Genomic DNA, 14,363 nt, shown 5'->3' on the forward strand with positions numbered 1-14,363 from the left:
GCTTACAGATATAAAAAAGCACATAGCAAATTGTCGCACTTGTCAAGAATACAAAGGGCACACGAAGACACTGTCAAGCTAGGGCTTACTCCGTGCCAAATCAACCCTTTGAAAGAGTACACTTAGATTTATTAACAGGGTTTTACGAGTCAGACAGAGGAAATAAGCACTCCTAGTAATCATAGATGCCTTGACTCGATATACAGAACTGATAGTGCTTAAAACAAAAACCGCAGTCGAGTGCGCTAGAAAGTTTTACGAGTGCTACATTTGTAAACATGGGAAGAATTCCCACACCAATCAATATCTTGACTCTAGCGGGGAGTTCAATAATCATTCCTTAATCCCTTGTGCGAATTCCTTTGCATAAAGAAAATCAATACCAATACCATGATCTATCACCCAGAGTCTAATGGGCTGGTGGAAAGGGCAAATCGTAAGGTTTAAACATTTTAAGGGTCACCTTAGGGGGGGCAGACCCCAACGGGGTGGGACATTGCCATACCTGCGGTACTAAGCACACTTGATCACTCATATCATGTCTCTATTAAAATGACACCAAGCACGAGGCACTGTTACGGATCCCAGCTAGAACACCTTTCCATGTATTAACGCCTACAATTAATTTATCAAATCCTCTAAAGGATGTGATGGATGCAAGCATAAGTCGATAAATATACTTCGTAAGAATCTAGAAGAAGCACAAATTATAATGAAAAGAAATCATGATAAAATAGCTAAGCCAACTAGAACATATGCCGTGGGCGATAAGGTATACATACAAGTATACGTACGTAAAGGTCTAAATTACAAACTGACACCTAAGTTTGAAGGCCCGTTTAACATTTTAGAAAAACATTAATGGCCAATAGATTTAGGGTTCAAAATGTATCCCAACCCACTGATATGAGAATAGTTCCATTGGCACATATCAGAATCTAAAGAAAGGTAGATGGAGTGATGGAAAAAAATGGTTGATATTATGAAACTTGTATAATAATTTGTATATATATACTATATATATATATATATATATATAGATATAATATATATATATATTATATATATATATATAATATATATTTATTTGTATGTAAACATATTCTTTAACATGAGTTATTACATATATTTTACTCATTGCAGGTTTCCAAAATGAATCTGTTATTGTTAGGAGTGATATTGTGTGTTCAGACATCTTTGTTTTATGGAAAGAGCACTAAGATGAAAGAAATAGAATTTAATCATGGCTCGATTATCGAAAGAACCCAGACATTTTTATTGTATCAAGTAATATAGTCATAGAAGTGGATATGCAAGCTATCTTTTTGCCTGAAGATGAGCGTCCTTAACCTAAAGAATGACCTGTGAGGTTTGCTGTTTCGTTGAGGGACATGCACCAACGTCATTTTCATGCTAACTCAGAGATTTCGCTAGCTCAAACCCTAAGCGTCGCGGAAATGTTATCTTACGATGTGCAAAATAAAACCGCTGAGGCAGAGGAACTTGCTGATGTGGTCTGTGCGGCACAATACTCTGCGAACGTCCGCAAACCCGCTTATTTTGGCTGGACTAAACATCTTAGGATCTGTTGCGAGTCTGGGCTTAGGAATTTCAAATCGCCTTAAGATAAATAATCAAAATAAAAGAATTGATTTTTTGCAACACAAAAACGAATTAGCTTTGTCCGAACTTCGCAGCCAGTTATCCTCAATCAATCAAATAATGAGTTTGGTGAACGAACATTCTAGTAATATCGATCAGATTATGGAAGTTCAACACTTGCTGGCTACGTTAGCTTATTATAGTTCGAAAATAGATCATATCCGTATTAAAATATCACATTTTATTGAGAAATCAAAGGACTATGTAGAAGCTATTACGTTAGCAACAAAAGGTGTGTTATCTCCACACCTTATGCCTATTAAGGATCTGACTTTAACTTTAGAAGAGAACAACTATGGACGGGAGAAAACTAGGTTTATATTCCTTTATTAGACGCACATAAAGTAGAGTTTTATTATAGCCTAATATCAGTCAGCGTTGAAAATTATAGGATTATGATCACTATTCCTTTTGATTCTTCCGATGCTTGGCAATCATACAAAATAGCACCGTTTCCAACTTTCATGACGAATAACTCAAGTCCAGTAATATCCAATTTGACGGGACATGTTCTGATTTCTCCTGATAGGAAATCATTTACAGTCATTAAAGACTTAGCTAAACTCACTCACTGTTCAGAAGCCATGAATAATAAAGTTTGTACAGCTGACTCTTTTGAATTCTATTCTATATCAATGGATTCATGTGAGTTAGGCATAGTGCTAAACGGCTCTCTCTCTCATACACACGAAGGTTGTCTGAAGAACTTTATCCCTTTTACAGTAATAAGTTCAAATTACAGAATGAATAAGGTCTCCTGGGATCCGATACGACAAAGACGGTTTTCAAGTCGAATGCCCGGACGGGACCACCGCCCATTCCCAAGTCTTTGTAGCAGCTGATGGCTGTACAGGGACATCTACAAACTACACCGTCAGAGGGGTCAACACGATAATACGTGAGAAGACGTATTTTGCGAACTATACCTGGGCGACTGCAATTATCCCATCACTACCTCTCCCATACAACGCGCGGGGTGGCTCATCGTTTGACGCAAACTGGCTGAGATGAACCACGCGTTCACCGACTTATGCAGGGTGAGAAAATCTTCGTTACTACGTGCTGCTGGCCGTGTTTAGCGTGACGGTAATAATGGTTATCGCCGTTAACATCTTTGCTTGGCGTAGGCTGAGGCGTACACAGAAGGATCTTCAAGGAAACGTGTTGCCGCGTCCAGATGACGTACCTGTTGCGCTCAAGGCGTATACATTCAGGGCCGCCTGAAACTGGCCATTTCATTTGGTGCCTAGGAAAATTGTCTGGAATTGTGTTGTGTGTGAAAAGTGGTCTGTACGCTGGCAAAATGTAGGACAAGAAAGACTCACGCCTTTGCATTTGAACAGTTAAAGTATCTCTCGGGCACCTAATAAAATATTGTAGCCCAATATATATACAGTGGACCCCCCGTATTCGCGTTCTCCGGATTCGCGGACTCACACATTCGCGGATTTTTCTTTGGAACCTATCTAGAAATTATTCGCGAACGGACTCGCCCATTCACGGAATTTTCCAACGAAAATAATCACTAATTGGTGTATTTTGATGATTATTTTCATGATTAATACATTTTTATGATACAAAAATAATTTATAATTTTCAATATAATTTGATTAATACTGTAGATTTTAGTAAGTTTAATAAATTTAAATATCACATAATAAAAATAATAATTCTCTCTCTCTCTACTACAAAGATGTATGTTTTTTTTTGTATGATAAATAAATGATTTACTATTTTCAAATAAATTATTAATTTATATTTATCAGCAATAATATCAATTCATTAAAGAAAATACCACAGTGAATTAGTAAGATTTTAGCTTATAAATTTAAAAAATTATGGAAGAATGAAGGAAATCCCAGTCAGATTCTTTCTAAAAAAAAAACTCAGATATACGTATCAAGTGACCGGAGGGGGAAGGAGCTGATTTGTTGCTGTCATCAAGTGGGCATGAAATTTCCACCCCTCTCTCTCTCTCTCTTTTACTGAGATGAGAGATTTTTATGGTACATATATGCGTAATATGTTTATTAATATTTTCAAATAATAATAATAATAATAATAATAATAATAACTGTAATTACAAAAATCATATGTGAAAGTATTTTACAAATACGTACTATGATAATATCTCTCTCTCTCTCTCTCTCTCTCTCTCTTAAAGAGATGTATTTTTTTTGGATGATGATTTACTAATTTTCAAATATCAATGTTAATGTAAACAGCAATAATATAAATTCATTAAAGAAAATACTAAGTGAATTAGCAAGATTTTAGTTTATAAATAAAAAAGAATTATGTAACCCCGTGTCTTGTTACGTAGCCAGCTTTGTTGGCTGGGTTCCAACTGTCAAATCCAGTGTTGCCATCTCTTTCTCTTTTGCTGATATATATGAGATAATTTCTATGGTACATGTGTATGTTTATTAATATTTTCACATAATAATAATATAACTAATCTCAAAATTCACATGTGATAGTATTTTAAAGAAGTACAATAATCTATCCATTTCACTCTTTTAAATAAGGACACCCTCTCTCTCTCTCTCTCTCTCTCTCTCTTACTCTCTCTCTCTCTGTGCTATTGGCTGTTTATATATTTCTAATGGTAAAATGTATAAGATTACTTTAAAATGATATTAATAATACCAATTCAATGGTATATTTGATGTAGGATAATACTTTAAGTAGACATTTGGTATTTGTGATTTCAATGCAAGTGCTCCCTTGTAAAAAGAAAATGGATGTCTCAAATAGTAACAGTATGAAAGAAAACGTGCATGACTGAATACTTATGGGGGGACTGAATTATTTTCACATACGTAACTAAGTCATTCAGTACGTACATAGTATGTATTTATGTATAAACATAAAATGTAAGATTTACTTTAAAACAGTATTAATAATATTTCAAAGATTAATATGAACCATAATAGGATATTTTATGTATATTTGATGAAGGATGGTTTTTTTTAGGGATACTTTGGTGTTTACATGTTTAGGATAGGAGTTTATGAGCATTTTTAGAGGGGGGGTTCCAAACATTCGCGGGGGGGTCTGGTACGCATCCCCCGCGAATACGGGGGGACCACTGTAGATATTAATATACTCCTAAAAGTATTTCTTGGGCACCTAATAAAATATACCAGCCCTATGTATTAATCTGTGCACACTTATACTATTATACAATTGTACAATTATATTTATCTATTATAAGGAGTGACAAGTACTCTTTAACAATTATCCATGATCATGTTTGTGTTTACACAGTAACCGCTATTCTTAATCAGGTTACCTATTACCATAATCTACCAGTAACCGCTATTCTTAATCAGGTTACCTATTACCATAATCTTCATGTATACATGTTAACCTTTTGATTTTTACCTTTTTGATTTTTTTGGTACCCAATTATCATTATTATCAAACATGGATATATATTTTCCATGCATTTATCTTTGTTTATGAATATGTCCAAAAAGGGTATGTAACAACTTTTTTATACATTTAATCACTTGTTATGATTATATCTAAATATATGTTACGAGCACACTCCTAAGAAACCATGCTTAAAGTAACTTTTGTTATTCAAGGCTTGAATGGTAGCTGACCGAGCCTAATGTAATAAATAACATTATTTGAACAGATTATTATATATATCTGTAAATAGAATCCATGACCTGTGAGGTCATTGGCGAATTAGGAGCGTCCTACGTGACCAAGACAAATCTAGATCACGCTATGCAATGCCTGCAATAGCCTGGTTTAAGTTTGTTTGAAAATGTCATCGTTTTGTATCTTGTCAACTATTCATAACACCTTCCATGGGAAGCGGTTGACCTGTTAACCTGCGCCGGAAACTTGTAACTTCCGAGCCGGCGGACTACGTATGTTTTTTATGTGAATCGCTGAGATAGCTAATGTTTCGCTATCAACGTGATGCTCTAATAGGGTGATGTGGTCACGACCCGGACAAGGTCTCGACCCGGACAGTCTTGATTAACCAATGAACGATCGAGCCTAGGATGACGTCAGAGCTATGACGTATGAGGGAAGGCGGTCCTAACTAGACGCCATTTGCAAACCTACCCGCCAACGCTTCGCTTGTAAACAAGGTAAGAATTTCGATTTTAAGAGGTCGCGATCTTAATTTTCGGCATCAGGATATATTGTGCCATGACCACGAATAAGGCGTGATCAACTTGTAATAAGTTTTGTTATGTAATATAGCCATATTGGCATAAAATCAGTGATAATACGGAGTGCCTAAACAAGAATGGACTCGCTTCGGGTACCCGCGAAAAAAAATTATGCCGTGTTCTCGACTCGGACAGTTTTTGAAAATTCATGCAAATTAAGTGTACTGGAAAAACCAATTAAAAAGTGAATGATTGCATAGTTCTTACAACTATAATTGTACCATATGTGAGATAAAGCCATGGAAAAGCTGGAAATGGGTGTTTGCCACGGCTAAATATCGAGTGATTTTTCGAAGTGTTTTATTGATGAAAGTGAATTATTTTTAGCATTAATATGTGCCCCCCATTAGTGTTTACTTCTCCAAATTGAAATATTTAACCTAGGCCAATTGTTTATATTTTTTACGAATTTTTAAAAAAATGATGTGCGTGGTCCCAACTCGGACAGTGTGCACGTGATGTCCGAGTCGAGAACACGGAGGTATAAGAAGGATTTTTTTTTTTTTTTTTTTTTTTTTTAAATGACTCTGTCAATCACTCTCATTTTAACCTAAAACCAATATTAATACTATATATTAACTCTTATAAAATTATTGATGGTTTAAAATAATTAAATATGGTGATTGCCAAAGTCAAAGATAGAGTCAGTTTTGAGCTATTTTTTTTTTTGCAAACTAATTTTTTTTAGAATTAATATGTGCCCCCCAATAGTGTTTAGTCTTCCAAATTGAAATATTTAACCTAGGCCAATTTTTTAATTTTTAAGAATTTTTTTTTAATTTTTTTTAAAATGCAAGGTCCGTGTTCTCGACTCGGACAGGTTTGTCCGGGTCGAGAACACAGAGGTATAAGAAGGATTTTTTTTTTTTTTAAATGACTCTGTCAATCACTCTCATTTTAACCTAAACCAATATTAATACTATATATTAACTCTTATAAAATTATTGATGGTTTAAAATAATTAAATATGGGTGATTGCCAAAGTCAAAGATAGAGTCAGTTTTGAGCTATTTTTTTTGTGCAAACTAATTTTTTTTAGAATTAATATGTGCCCCCCAATAGTGTTTAGTCTTCCAAATTGAAATATTTAACCTAGCCAATTCATTATGTCTCTAATGCCATTTATCTCTTTCAGATCCTTCGTGCCTCGCAGCCATGCCTCGCAACTACCAGCCCAGGAACATCCTAACCACGGATTGGACCAACTTGGAGAAGGCATTTAATCACCGCGTTGAGACAGGCTGTAGCATCCGCACTGCTAGCAACCTTTTTGGAGTGAAACCTTCGACTCTTGGGGTAAGCTTGAATAAATCTAAGCCCTCTTAAATTTTAATTTATATGGGTAGGCCTAGGCTAGCCAAAGAACTTACCTTTTATTTCAGGCCTATGGGTAAGAACTTTACTTTCCATTTAGCCTATAGGGCCTATGCTCCCCACTTTACCTTTGTTTTATTTTTTTTTTTTTTCAGGATGCTTTCACTCGGTCCCTCAAGGAGAGTGATGGGAGGACGTTCGTGCCAAAGCAGCAGAACGTCAAGAAGGTTTTCACCGATGCGCAGGAACTCTTCATCGAGGAATACTCGATAAAGATTGCGCGCATGTTCTACGGCCTGCCGACGAGAGCTTTCAGGAGGATGGTCCTGAAGTATGCAGAGGCTGTTGGCAGCCCGGCTATTCCTGATGTCTGGAGGAGGGAAGGTATGGCCACCCGTGACTGGTATTACGGGTATATGTTCCGTCATCCAAAGCTTGCATTGAAGGCTCCGGAGGGCATGTCACTTTCGCGCGCGATAGCTTTCAACCGCGTAAACGTTGAAGTCTTCTTCAAGGCTTACGTGGAAGCTGTCGAGCGACACAGTTTCATGCCAGCCAGGATCTTCAACTTGGATGAGAGTGGCTTGTCCACTGTGATGAAGCCATGTAAGGTTGTTTGCGAGAGAGGTCGTCCTGTTGCTTCGCAGGTTGCTCGGGAGAGAGGCAATCATATGACTTTCGTGGGGATTGTTAATGCTGCAGGGCATGGTTTCCCTCCAGTGTTTATCATCGCACGAAAGAAGATGAATGCTGATTTTCAGAGAGGGACTACTCCTGGAACCACAGTGCTCTTGCAGGCTAACGGTTGGATGGACCATGAGCGTTTCGTGCAGACACTCGAGCATCTCCATAAGGTGTTTTATTCTTCAGTGGAGAATAAGATACTGCTGATAATGGACAATGCCGAGTGTCACATGAGCATTCGTGCGGTTGAGTATGCGATACAGCATGGCATCGTAATTGTCACGCTGCCACCTCATACTACAGCCAAACTCCAGCCATTAGATGTAAGTGTCTTTGGCCCCTTCAAGTCTGTCCTGCGATCAATTCAGGACGATTTCAAGCTCTCAAACCCTCACGTGCCCATTACGGAACATATGTTGCCAGAGATGGCGTGCAAGGCCTGGGACAAGGTTTGTAATGTCACCAACATCACCAATGGGTTTCGCGCTACTGGCATCTTTCCCGTCAACCGCAACATCTTTCCAGATGATGCGTTTCTTGGGGCAGAAGTCACAGAGCAGGCCCCTCTGATGATGATGATGATGATTTGCCACAAATCTTGCCGCACCCTTGACACCATGTTCATCGGAGCCTGACCAACCTCAGCCTGGACCATCTGGAATAGGTAGGATGTCACCAGCCTTCTCTGCTTCAGCGGCTAGCACTCCTGAAGCAGCACCCCAACCTCGGCAGACTCCAACTCCAACACCTTCATCTCCTTCAATTCTTGACGTCACTCCCGAAGCTGTGCAGCCCTACCCGAAGGCTCCTCCCCGCCCTCCTGCCAGAGGGCGCAAGAAGATCCGCGCCTGCATCCTGACTGAGGATGAGGAGGCTCTTGGCCAGCTGCGGGAGAAGGAGGAGAAGAAAGCAGCCAGAGAGGAGAAGAAGCGGAGGTTGGAGGAGAAGAAGAGAGAGCAGAGGCACGACAGGCAAAGAGGAGGAGGTCTGAGGCAGTTGAGGCGAGCAGCAGCGATGAGGAGGCTGCCGACAATCCTGCACTGTGTGACGACTCATCTGAATATTCAGATGAGTTCGCAGAAGAGCTTGAGCATGATGCTGCCTCCTATCCTTTCGTCCAGAAGGAGCCAGAGGTGAGGGACTTTTTTTTTAATATTTCAAAATTTGTAGCCTATCCTAGCCTAGATTATGTTCATCTATTGCATAAGCAAGTCTAGAAGAAAATTTCTATTTAATTGTCAAATTTAGTAGCCTAGCTGAATGGCCTTTGATTCCCCAGTGCTTGGTTTTAAAGCCAAATTCCTTATTCATTCATTCCATATTAATTCTTTTTTTTCATTTTTTTTTTTCCCCCAGGTGGGTGACTTTGTCCTGGTCCAGCTTGTCTTCCAGAAGAAGAGGTCTGAGGACCTTGTCCACTTTGTGGGCAAGGTCATTTCCCTGGAGAAAGACGGCCGGCTGCAGTTGGACTTCTTGAGGATAAAGTCGCCCTTGCTGAAGGACACCTTCCACTTCCCAGCCATCGGGGATGTCGACAGTGTCGACCGCAGCAGGGTGTTGGGGGTCCTCACAGTAAGCACGGGGACCACCCAACGACAAGCAAAGCTGATCAAGGTTCTCCCTCCCTTGAGGGACTTTAATATGCATTAGTTTAGTCATTAGTTTTTATACAGTTTTTATACATATATATTTTTTGATTACATTGAGATTTTGCTACCAATTGTTTTATTCCACCTTTCAGTGTCATGTTCTGGATGTTCTTAGTTAAAAAAAATATAAAACATTGGTGTAAGTGTGTGGACCAAAACATCCGTCCGGGTTGAGACCACACCCCCGTCCGGGTCGTGAACACACGGTCTCGACCCGGACAGAGAATTCTGGATTTTAAAAACGGCTGTAAAACCAATACTATGATATCTACAGATATGAAACTCATAACATAAGATGGGGAATTAGTTAAGCTTTCTTTTAAGCACAAAATCTCTCCTGTAGCTCAATAATTTTTTTTATGAATATTATTCACTTTACTGTCCGGGTCGTGACCACATCACCCTACTTCAGTTCATTTCTAGCGATAAAATGGAACGGTCTCACGACCGAACTGTCTCTCTTGTTATGGAGTTCAGAAATAAAGTTGTTCTACTGTTATCAACTTATCCGTTTGAATCATCTCCTTTATTCTAAGAAGAACCACTCTACTAAGATACCACATAGGAGAGGAGAAAAGAAGGAACCAGAATGCTTACGAATGACAGTCGTAAGAAGAGACAAACAGTCTTTTGCAAAAGCGAAACGAACTACATATGTACTAAAGTTCTCACACAACACGATAAAGTAGTACAATGAAATCACTAACACGAATTTACGTTAACCCTTAAACGCCTAATGGACATATTTTACGTCGACATTTTTTGTCTCTTGGGTTCCGACCGGACGTAATTTACGTCGACATACAAAAGTTTTTTTTAAAATTCGCGGAAAGATACTTATAGGCCTACCAGCCTAAAACTTTTGAATCAGGCACCTTGGGGGATGCTGGGAGTTCACGGATCAAGGTTTTGTTCTGTTTAAAATCGTTACGCAGGCGCGCAAGCGCGAATTTCTTTCTTATCACACTAAAAAGTATCAGTGACACATCTCGGAAATTATTTCGTCACTGACATAATTTTTGCACCATTTTTAATTAGCCGTTACATGAAGTATTATATATGAAAATGTGCGCAATTTCATGTAGAATACAAAAAAAAAAAAATACTCATGATTGTAGCTTTATCAGCTTTGAAATATTTTCATATACATAACAATATGTGCCAAAATTTCAACCTTCGGTCAACTTTGACTACTGAAATGGTAAAAAAACGCAATTGTAAGCTAAAACTTTTATATTCTAGTAATATTCAATCATTTACCTTCATTTTGCAACATATTGGAAGTCTCTAGCACAATATTTCGATTTATGGTGAATTTATGAACAAAACTTTTTCCTTACGTCCGCGCGGTAACTCTTCCGAAAAAATCTCACGTGCGATTGTTGTAATGTTTGCACCATTTTAAAGTAGCCGTTACATAAAGTTTTATATATGGAAATGTGCGCAATTTCATGCACAATACAACTAAAAACAATCCATGGTTGTAACTTTTATTAGTTTTGAAATACTTAAATATAAATAACGATAAGTGCCAAAATCTCAACCTTCAGTCAACTTTGACTCTACCGAAATGGTCAAAAAACGCAATTGTAAGCTAAAACTCTTTTATTCTAGTAATATTCAATCATTTACCTTAATTTTGCAACAAATTGGAAGTCTATAGCACAATATTTCGATTTATGGTGAATTTATGAAAAAAAAAAATTTTCCTTACGTCCTCGCGGTAACTCTTCCGAAAAAATCATTCGTGCGATTTGCCGTATGTTTACACCATTTTAGGCCAACGCGGAACCAGAGAAATTTATTTCTGGTGATAGAAATACCTTTCTCGATATAATGTGGTTCGGATTCCACAATAAGCTGTAGGTCCCGTTGCTAGGTAATCAATTGATTCCTAGTCACGTAAAAATATCTAATCCTTCGGGCCAGCCCTAGGAGAGCTGTTAATCAGCTCAGTGGTCTGGTAAAACTAAGATATACTTACTTTTTACACCATTTTAAATTAGCCGTTACATAAAGTTTTATATATGAAAATATGCGCAATTTAATGTAAAATACAACAATAAATAATTGAAGGTTGTAGCTTTTCTCGTTTTTGAAATATTTACATATAAATCACGATAAATAGAAAAAAAAAAGTTCGGTCAACTTTGACACTACCAAAATGGTAGAAAAACGCAATTGTAAGGTAAAACTCTTACAGTCTAGTAATATTCAGTCATTTATCTTCATTTTGAAACAAATTCAAAGTCTCTAGCACAATATTTAGATTTATGGTGAATTTAAAAAAAAAACTTTCCTTCCCTCCGCGTGCGGATTCTCCGCCGCAAATCTCCGAAATGTGTACATTGCATTATCATAATATTTGCTTCGTTTCATATCAGGCGTTTCATAGTTTTATATATGAAAATGTGTGCAATTTTATGTAGAATACAACAAAAAATAATTGAAGGTTGTAGCTTTTCTCATTTTTTAAATATTTGCATATAAAAAAATATATATAAAAAATTAGACTTTCGGTCAACTTTAACTCGTCCGAAATGGTCGAAAACTGCAATTGTAAGCTAAAACTCTTACAGTATAGTAATATTCAATCATTTATCTTTATTTTGAAACAAATTGGAAGTCTCTAGAACAATATTTAGATTTATGGTGAATTTTTGAAAAAAAAAAACAATTTTTTTACGTCCGCACGTTACGAATTCATGCATCATTTTGTGATAATATTTTCTCTGTGTTGCTTTGATTGTTTTACAATGTGTTATATACCAAAATGATTGCAATTTAGTGTACAATACAACGAAAAAAAAATTAACTCGTTAGCTTTAACCGTTTTGCTCTTAGCTCGATTTGAATGCAATTATTTATGAAATTTTGTTTTCGCGCTATCATATATCGCATTATTTATATATGATAATGATATTTTTTTCATTTCTGATGGTTGCATACTAAACTTCAGGCAATGACAAAAAAAGGAGCCAAAAATGAACTCCTAATCTTGAAAACTAAGCACGCTGTGATTTTTTGAAAAAATATTTTTTCCGCTTCGGCGCTCACTCCGAGACCACCTCGGTACATGGGAGACGATTTTTATTATACCCCTTAGGCGTTAAAGGGTTAATAAATGAAATCGCATAGAACGAACAAATTTCGCTTTCGTACACAAATGCTGGTGCGAAGCAGTGGGCGAAGGGCGCCTTTACGTAGAGCATGATGGGAGAGATGCTGACCAATAGGAGAGCAGGATCTTATGGCAGTGACTAGCATCAGGAACCAATGGGAGAGCAGGAGGATGGTGGCGAGTCTACTCAGTTGGCGGCACGCAAGTTTTAAAATTGTTATCGGTGGTCCGGGCAAAACTCGGGACTTTACAGCAACAACCTTTCATAACCTGAACTATTTTCGTATGTAGAGCCAAAAAAATCTTAGTATTTGCTTTTGTAACTTGAATTTTTTGTAAGCTGGGACTTTCGTATGTCGAGGTACCACTGTACAGGCAGTCCCCGGGTTACGACGGGGGTTCCGTTCTTGAGACGCGTCGTAAGCCGAAAATCGTCGTAAGCCGGAACGACGCTTGGAAATATGTCTTAAACTAATAAAAAGTTATAAAAACCTTACTTGTAATCCTTTGGTTACACTACATGTTGTTTCCTGTAGTTTTATGTACAACCTGGAGTTATTTTCATAAAAGAATGCTGGTTCTTGAAGGTAAAAACTATTGTAATCCTCTGGTGACACTACATTCTTGAAGTTTTATGTACAACCTGGAGTGATTTTGCAAAATCTTGAGGGCTACAAGAGAACAGCTGATTACTATTTACGTATCATATAGACTAATTAAAGTAAATGTATCTTTAAATAGGCTTATATATTAGTATCAACAAAACATTTCCTGCCATGAGTCAGAGGCCGTTTAATGAAACGAACACTTCTCTGTCCTATCTGTTCAGAAAATAAACGTTACGTCAATCCCCGAGACCATTGTTGCCAAAGCGTCTCTCTCTCTCTCTCTCTGATCAAATTACATTGGAAACTTGACATACGATTGCCCTAATATACGAATGTTTTGAGATATAACAGAAAATTTGCGAAAATACAAGCTTTGATATACAACGAAATATTTGAGATACGATTTTGCGATGAGTGTTAGTTGTATAGGCGACCGATAAATGGCGTTCAGTCTGTTTGTTTGTTGGTGCTGCATATTAACACGTCGTTGTTTAGTTCGTTGTATTTGCGCCTATTTTTCGTGTTATTTTGTCTATTTTATTATTAACCATGGGTCTCAAAGCTAAAGACAAAGCAGGTGATAAGAAAAAACCCAAAGAAAATGATTTCGATGGAAGCAAAACATGAAATTATAGCAAAACATGAACGTGGCGTTCGTATCGTCGATTTGGCAAACGAGTATGGTCGAAATCCTTCTACAATATCCACGATCATCAAGCAGAAGGAAGCTATAAAAACCCCCGAGACCATTGTTGCAAAGCGTGTCTCTCTCTCTCTCTCTCTCTCTCTCTCTCTCTCTCTCTCTCTCTCTCTCTCTCTCTCTCTCTCTCTCTCTCTGATCAAATTACGTACTGGATAATGTCACTCTTTGGATACTTCGATTTTGCCAAATATTGAGGGCTACAAGAACAGTTGATTACTATTTACGTATCATATAGACTAATTAAAGTAAACGTATCTTTAAATAGGCTTATATTATTAGTATCAACAAAACATTTACTGGCATGAGTCAGAGGCCGTTTAACGAAACGAACACTTCTCTGTCCTTAACTCGGAGCGTCGGAAGACGCCTCTCTCTCTCTCTCTCTCTCTCTCTCTCTCCCTCTCTCTCTCTCTCGTCTCTCTC

At 37.6% G+C, this 14,363-nt stretch overlaps 1 long non-coding RNA gene across 1 annotated transcript; it reads left to right on the top strand.

Annotated features, from left to right (window-relative positions):
• Window positions 1-4,269: 4,269 nt before the first annotated feature.
• Window positions 4,270-8,025, top strand: LOC135197849 (uncharacterized). Its single transcript, XR_010310669.1, has 3 exons — window positions 4,270-5,777; window positions 6,997-7,157; window positions 7,331-8,025. It is a non-coding gene; the product is annotated as an uncharacterized LOC135197849 (long non-coding RNA).
• Window positions 8,026-14,363: the final 6,338 nt, after the last annotated feature.

The sequence above is a fragment of the Macrobrachium nipponense genome, chromosome 21, assembly GCF_015104395.2.
Source record: "Macrobrachium nipponense isolate FS-2020 chromosome 21, ASM1510439v2, whole genome shotgun sequence".
Classification (NCBI taxonomy): Eukaryota; Metazoa; Arthropoda; class Malacostraca; order Decapoda; family Palaemonidae; genus Macrobrachium; species Macrobrachium nipponense.